This window comes from Juglans regia, chromosome 1 (assembly GCF_001411555.2).
Source record: "Juglans regia cultivar Chandler chromosome 1, Walnut 2.0, whole genome shotgun sequence".
Taxonomy (NCBI): domain Eukaryota; kingdom Viridiplantae; phylum Streptophyta; class Magnoliopsida; order Fagales; family Juglandaceae; genus Juglans; species Juglans regia.
Genome location: NC_049901.1, coordinates 23,993,109 through 24,002,201, shown reverse-complemented (window position 1 = coordinate 24,002,201; position 9,093 = coordinate 23,993,109).

The following is a 9,093-nucleotide window of genomic DNA, read 5'->3' as shown; positions in this document are numbered from 1 at the left end:
CAGAAGTGTAAATCAACAAATAATGACCCAATGTAGTCTTTCTAAGCATTTTGGGCATGTGTTGTGTGTTTTAGCAAAACTTTTGGCATCTTTCTCTTGGTTTAACAACTAAATAAAATGGATAAGTCCCTCTTTCGACCTTTACTCAGATTTGCACTACATTCTACATGTTCCATGATCTCAACAAATCATTTTTCAGTTCACTTTCCAGCATGTAAAATTTAAAAATAGGGATTTTAGTCTGCTTTGAACTCATTATCAGCACTCCCCCAAGGTGGACCAACATATGTCTAAGGCATGCAAACAAAAATAAATTATCTTCCCCTCCCCAACTAGATTGTAGCATTGTCCTCAATGATACAAGAAAAATAAAAGAATTTCCACAAATAGAGCAGTTAAGGGGCAAAATAGCTAACAGAAAAACCAAGTAGTTGAAGAAAAATTGAAGGAAAGAGGAAAAGGAAGTACCAGGGCAGCTTTGAAAGGAGTCTAACCAAAATAAAAATAAAGACTGAATAAAAGAAAATAATGAAAAGAAATGGACAGATCAAAAAACCATTAATTAGGATCAAGCAAATGTAGAGTAGATTCCTCATATGCAAAATTAGAAATAAAAGGCTTGAGCCTTTGACCATTAACATTAAAAATGTTACCATTGAGAGGATTCATTATCTCTATAGCAATATGGGGAAAAACAGTTTGTACCACATAAGGCCCACTCTACCGAGACCTTGACTTAGTAGGGAACAAGTGTAATCGAGAATTGTATAATAACACTTGTTGATCAGGCTCAAAAGCCTTACGTTGGATGTGTTTGTCATGGAAGTTCTTCATTCTTTCCTGGGACAACTTAAAGTATTTGTAGGCATCCATCCTCAACTCATCCAACTCAGACAACTGCAATTTCCTCACACAACCAGCTTCATCAATATTAAAATTACATTGATTAATGGCCTAATAAGCTCTATGTTCCAGCTCTACAGGCAAATGGCAAGCCTCACCATACACTAGTCTATATGGAGACATGCCCAAAATGGTTTTAAAGTTTGTTCTATAAGCCCTCAAGGCATCCGACAATCTCAAAGACCAATCATTCATATTTGGGCTAACTATTTTTTCAAGGATGTTTTTAATTTCCCTTTTTGCTAACTCAGCTTGTCCATTGGTTTGAGGATGATAGGGAGTAGAGATTTTGTGGTAGATACCACACTTCTTTATTAAGGCCGAGAAATGCTTGTTACAAAAATGGGTGCCATTATCACTGATTATGGCTTTAGGCATGCCAAACATTGCAAAAATGTTTTCTTTCAAAAATTTTAAAACAACTTGATGATCATTAGATTTGCAAGGGGCTGCCTCGACCCACTTAGAAACATAGTCAACAACAAGCAAAATGTATAAATAGCCATAAGAAGAAGGAAATGGTCCCATAAAATCTATTCCCCAAAAATAAAAAATTTCAATCACTGGTATGGGTTGCATAGACATCATATTTCTTCTAGTGATTCCTCCTAATTTCTGATAAGGTTCACAAGTTTTGCAAAAACTAAAAGCATCCTTAAACATAGTGGGCCAATAAAATCCACTTTGAAGAATTTTAGCCACTGTTTTGTGGGCTGAAAAATGCCCACCACAAGTTTCTGTATAGCAAAAAGTTAAAACACCAGAAATTTCATTATTAGGCACACACTTCCTAATGATTTGATTTGAACAGTACTTAAAGAGGTATGAACCATCATAGTAAAAATACTTAGTTTTAGATTTTAGCCTCTTAATGTCTTGAGCAGTCCACTGAGGGGGAGCTTTTCTTGTGACCAAAAAATTTACAAGGTCAGCATACCATGGTAAAGTTTCAACTGAAAATAATTGTTTTTAGGAAAATAATAAGAAATTGAAGGAAACTACTTAGAAACTTCATGTGTAAGGCAAGAAAGATGATCCGCCACCACATTTTCTACTCATTTTTTGTCTTTTTTATTTTGAGATCAAATTCTTGCAATAGGAGAGTATCCATCTTACCAGCCTTGGCTTGGAGTCTTTTTTTAACAATAAAAATCTCAAAGCTGCATGATCGGTGAATATTATGGCAGGTGAACCAAGAAGATATGATCTAAACTTATCCAATGCAAAGACTATAGCTGGTAATTCCTTTTTTGTGGTGGAATAATTCTTTTGGGCAGCATTCAAAGTCTTACTAGCATAGTATATGACATATGGCAGATTATCTTTTTGTTGTCCAAGTGCAGCCCACATCAAAATCACTTGCATCACACATTAATTCAAAAGGAAGTTACCAATCTGGGGGTTGGATGATAGGTGCTATGGTGAGAAATATTTTCAGCTGATTAAAACAATTTTGACACTCTTTGGTCTATTCAAACTTGACATCACGCATTAAAAGTTGACAAAAAGGTTTAGAGATAAAGGTAAAATTCCTTATGAACCTTTTATAAAAACCGGCATGCCCTAAAAAAGATCTAACACCTTTCACATTTTTAGGCGTAGGCAAATTTGAAATTAAATCTATTTTAGCTTTATTTACCTCTATACCTTGAGGTGATACAATATCCCCAAAATTATCCTTTGTCTCACTATGAAATGACATTTTTTTCAATTTAATATCAATTATTTTTCTTCACATCGTTTCAAGACAACTTGTAAATTAGACAAACATGCATCAAATATTTTCCCAAAGATTGAAAAATCATCCATGAAAACCTCTACAATGTTCTCAATCAAGTCGCTGAAAATGTTTAACATGCACCTTTGAAAAGTGGTTAGGGCATTGCATAGCCCAAATGACATTCTCTTGAAGGCAAAAGTCCCAAAAGGACAAGTGAAGGTGGTCTTCTCTTGATCCTCAAGGGCTATTTCTATTTGATAACAGCCAGAGAAGGCATCTAAGAAACAATAATATTCATACCCTGCCACTTTTTCTAAAATCTGATCAAGGAAGGGCAAGAGAAAATGGCTCTTTCTAGAGGCGATATATAATTTCCTATAGTCTACACACATTCTTCAACATGTGGTCTCTCTAGTAGGCACCAATTCTCCCTTGTTATTTTCAACCACAGTTACACCAGATTTTTTTGGAACAACTTGGATTGGGCTAATCCATTTGCTATCAGCAATGGGATAGATGATGCCTATATCTAACAATTTCAAGACTTCCTTTTTTACCATTTCTTTCATTGTGAGGTTTAGTGTCCTTTGCATCTCTCTAGAGGCTTTTGAATCATCTTCCAAATATATCCTATGTCTGCAAATAAAAGGATTTATACCTTTGATGTTAGCAATGGACCAACCAATGGCTGATTTATGTTGTGCCAAAATTTCTAGCAACTTACCCTCTTGGTTAGGGGTTAAGAGTGCAGAAATCACCACTGTAAATGACTTTTTTGGCCCAAGGTAGGCGTATTTCAGCTCTGAGGGCAGTGGCTTTAATTCCAGCACTGGGGTCTTTTCATTGGAGGGCTGTGCCGAGGCTTGTAATGCTGGTAGTGACTCAAATTTGAGCTTCCACTACATCTCATTTGAATTTCCTACAGCACAAAGAGATGAAAATTGATTAGTAGATTCAATTAAATCAAGGGAGTCTTCTAAATCCTCCAAATGTTCATCCCAATTGTAATTTAATAAAGATTTTTTAGAAAGTAAGGATTCCAATGCATTGACTTCTTCAATGTCTTCAAGTTCTTGAGGTTTTCCGCACAAGTTAAAAATATTCAGTTCTAAAGTTATATTCCCAAAACTTAACTTTAAAACACCACTCATACAATTAATTATTGCATTAGAAGTTGACAGAAATGGTCTTCCTAAAATCATAGGTGGTGAAGAGTTTGAGTGAGATGACAACTTCATATCCAATACCACAAAATCCACAAGGTAATAGAATTTATCTACTTGGACCAAGACGTCCTCAACAGTACCCTTAGGAAATCTTATGGATCTATCGGCAAGCTGCAAAATGATTGAAGTGGCTTTTAATTCCCCTAGCCTCAATTGTTCGTACACACTATAAGGTAACAAATTAACCCCTGCACCTAAGTCTAGCAAGACCTGACCAATCTTAGAATTTCCAATGACACATGAAATAGTAGGTGATCCAGGATCCTTGTACTTAGATGGTGTGTAATTTGAATAATGGAACTAACTTGCTCAATGAGAAAAGCCTTTTTCTGCACATTTAGTTTGCGTTTCACATTGCATAAATTCTTTAGAAACTTAGCCTAAGCAGGAATTTGTTTAATAACATCAAGAAGTGGAATGTTAATCTTAACTTGTTTAAAAATTTCTAGGATTTTAGTATATTATTTTTCTTTGTGCAAAGAAAGCAAACAATGTGGAAAAGGTGCAGCTATGAGACATGCATCATTATTTGGATCTAAAGTGCTTGACTCACCACTAACTAAAAGAGGGTTAGCTTTTTTACCTGAATTTCCTGAACTATGGGCAGAGATATCCACAACCTTACCATTCCTTAAAGTTGTAATGGCTTTCACTGATTTCACATTGGCCCCTTCATTATTTTGAGGTAGTTGACCTTGCCCTTGTGGATTGGGTTGGGGTTGAGCTGGGAATTTGTCATTCTCTTGGTTACTTAGAGTAGTGGTTACTCTAGTATGAGTCCCTCTGATATCGTTGATGGCTTGGACGTTTTGGTTGTTGATCGTGGTCTGACTTTGCATAAATTGCTGTAGGCTAACAGTTAGTTGATGAATGGAGTCTTCCACTCCCTTTTTCTGCAATCGAGGGAGCTGATTTGTAAAATAAGAGGGTCCCGAGCCTTGGCTAGCTACTGCATAGGGGGTATACTGACTTTGTCCTTGTGTAGATGGCCCAGATTGTTCATTTTTTCAAATGAAATTTGGAGGACTTCTCTAACTTGCATTGTAAGTATTAGAATAAGATCTAAAAAAATTCTTAGAAATAATATGCACAGGGTTGGATTGATCAAGCAAAACTTCCTTAAAAGCAGGAATTCTTGGGCATGCATTAGTCACATGCCATGGATCCTCACATATGTTGCATTTTTCAGAAGTGGATGGTAGGACTTGGGACTCATTTTTCAGAAGCGGAGCATGTCTTGACACTTCATATGTCCGTCCAATCCCAAACAAAATCTGGGGGCGTCACAACTTAGCTCCATTATTACATCACCAAAAATATATTATTGGGCTAAATCATTGAGTAACTCGACCAATGATGCCAAAATACTATCCACACATCTAACTAAGGAGTGCACAAGCTACGTATCGTGTCGGCACTGCCTAATCAACCTCTTCCAATCAGCCAGGCTCCGTTCCCTCTTCTAAACCTGACACATCTCCTACCATTCGGCGTCGGAGGGGGGGTGTAGTTGGGACTATCACGGTGAGATTTGAATACAAATCTTAGTAAGTTAATAGAGAATTTCTACATAAGTTAATGATGCATGCATGACAATAAATGTATGAATGCATAATCAAAGTCATAAACAAACATAAAATAACATGAAGTGTAACATGGCATAAACTGACATGATTTGAACTAAAACGTGCGTTGAATTTGAAACTTGACATGACATGAACTTGTTCTGAATAACATGAATTTGAACTGAAACATGAATTAAACGTGAACTTGAAACATGACTGAACGTGAACTTGAAACCTGACTGAACTTGAAATTGAAATGTGACTGAACATGAACTTGAAATACATAAACTTGGAAGCTTGTTCAATAAGTATGATAAATATATGTGACCATATGGGTGCTACACGAGTCCCCTTAGCCATGTGTCACTACCGATTATTGTATCATAACACATGTATCTGCACCAGCTGTGAGTGCGTTAACATACGTGCCAGTTTACAAGTATCTGCACTTGCTGTGGACACACTTATTGTACGATCCAGTTCACAGGTATTTGCACATGCTGTGGATACATGTACTATACGTATCTCATGTAAGGTATCTGCATCAGCACGAGTACATATAAAATGAAATTGAAATGTGGGTGACACCATCGGTGTTAGTGCCTACTGTGCTCTAGTGACTAGTCAATTAGGCCTCATTCGCAACTCTTTGATCTTTACCTCGTCAACCGAATAAATTTTACACTAGTTTAGACAGTCCAGCTTGAACGAAGGAGTTTCACTAAGATATTACCACATCCTAGCACTTAGAGTCATGATAGACACTTCCCGAGATACACTAGTTGTACTCGAGATGAAACGTGACATGAAACGAAAGGAAAGAAGTCATGACGTAACATAACATGACATGAACGTGAGATGAAAAATATGACATACTATGAGATAGAAAATATTTCGTAACATTACATAACATGTAACAGACAATAGTTCATAGCATGTCATAATATATAACAGACAATATTACGTAATATGACATAACATGTAACATATAACATTTCATAACATGACATACAATCTAATAGAAAATATTACGTGACATGACACGTGTAACATATAATATTACGTAACATGATATACTTGTAACAGATAACAATACGTGACAATAAATTATGTAACAAATAATCATGAAGTGACATGGCATAGTATGGCGTATATGATAACATAAATAAATAAACTATAGTTCCCTTGCCCATCACACATATACAGTAATTTAATAGTAAGTTAAGAGCTAACTTATAGTAATCTTCACGTTTTACGAGGTAAAGCACGAAACACGAGACACTATAAGTAGCAGTTGTAAATGTTAGAAACTTAATCACTAATAATTATAAATATGAAAAATGCTAACTTAGAGTAAAATTATCATTTTACCCTCTACATGTGAAAAAATGACCATTTTACCCCTAATTTAAGGATTTAACATCTTAACTCCAAAAGTCACCAAAATTTACATTTCTCATATAAATTTTGTTTTAAACTCAAATATCAATCAATTTAGTAAAAATTAAAACCAAACATAACTATGAAAAACATCATAGGGCATAAACTTTCAAGAGCCATATCTCTTGATTTTTATTACAATTTCTTTCAACTCCAAAGACCAAAACCCATGATCAAACCAAAACATTGCAACAAAGATCCTCATATTCTAAGTTTAAAAACAAGCTTAAAACATCAAACAAAAATATACTTATCATAAACACAAAACGTTTTAGTAAAAAGATCCAAACTTTTTAACTAAAATACAAACTCTTGAATCTCAATGTTTGACCTATTTCAAAACATTTCCAAGAACTCCAAAAAAGTTCAAAAATTTCTTCTAACATGTTTATAACACATTGTAAGAACTAACATGTTTTGAATCAACACATAAAAGTCACCAAAAATTACAAAATCTCACTTGAAGTACTCGGCTCCAATACTTAGCCAAAAACAAAATTCTTTTCTTAACTTGTTTTGGCAAACACTTGATCCGAGGCATACCATGATGAAATCTTCATGCCAAAACATCATATGGTTCAAAACTGTGTCCTAAAGTATATCCAAGCATTAAACTTAAAATCATATGGTTAAAAATAAACCAAAACATGGATCTAGCCGTAAACATCAAACTTTTGACCCAACCGAGTATTCTCTTGCATACAAATTTATATATTTGTAAATAACACAAAAAATCTTCAAAATAACATCCTAACATGTATATAAAAGACTTAGTATCATCAGATAAATATATCAAAGCCATTGGAGTAAGAGTAGACCACAATATACCCAAACGTTCGTAAAACAAAAATTGTTTTTCCTCTTCCAGTTTCTAACCTTTTAGATCTAAGAAAATATTTTATCAAACAATTTAATCATGCAATAAATCTCCAACAAATAGTCGTGTAAACATGTTTAAAATTCTCCATAAAACTTTCAGACCAAGATTTGTCCATTTGCTTGGTCAAAAATTCCAAAAGACAAAACACTACCCAAATTATCGCCCAAATTGATCTTTCCATGATTAAAATAACTTTTGACTAATAAAATAACTATGAAATCAAACAAACAAGATAGCTATGGAAACTAGACGCAAATAAGAACAACTTTCATGAAGGAATAATTGTGAGAAAATACTTACAAGGGCTCCAAATATGGCATGCCAAAAGGCTCAAAAAACTGATTGAGAGAGCTTCTAAGTGTTCTCTCCAAGAAAGGAAATGAAAATGTGTGAAGTGAGTGAAAGAATGACTTGCACATCTAATAAACTTATGAAAAGGGAAGTATGGGCAAAGAGGAATGCTACTCGTCATTCCACATCACACACTTTACATATTTTAAAATTATTTTTTATTTTTATTTATTTTTATTTTATTCTTTTTAAACTAATTGAGTTGGTCTACTTATCATCCATACACCACATACTTGTTATAGGAAAAATGAAAAAAAAAATTAAAATATGTGTGGTGTGTAGTGTGTGGGGATGATAAGTAGAATTATTTATGGGCAAATTCAGCCAAGGAAATTTTGAAGAGATGGGTGGTGGTGAGGTGACCTTTGGCTTTCACATAATGCACGGCTTTGGGGCTGTTATGAGTCATGGATGTTCAGCCTTGAGTGTAACAGCCCGCTAGCAATTCATTGATGGAATTTCTATTGACTTTAGCAATCTCGTGAAAACTCCATAAGTTTTTACAAATCGACCAATTGCACAGGCTTTAGTTTATCAACATAGTCAGTGTTATCACTCACTATGGTACTAGAAATATGAGTATAATTATCGGAGATAGTTAGAAGTGTCAGAATGTGTTTTGGTCTATGCCATTAGATTCAGTTGATTATTTAGGATTTTAGGGTGCAATAACCAATTTTCATAGTTTCAGACGAAACGCCTGTTCGAATTTGTGAAATTATTTTTAAGGGCACTTCGGGGTTGAATTTTGATAAACGATTTTTACTATAGGTTAATATGAATATTTAAAATTTTTCAATACTAAGTTTATTATGCATTTTTTTGGAATGAATAGTAATCTCGATAAGCGCATCCAATGTAGTGTTTTCAAAATCACAGTGTGGAATATCTAAATTAGGTTAGAGAAGTTTTATTTGGACACTTGGCACCATGAGGAACCATTAGATGAATTTGTCAAGGAAGTCAAGGTGTGAGTTCATGCCACGTAAGTAAAGTTTTTGTTTCATC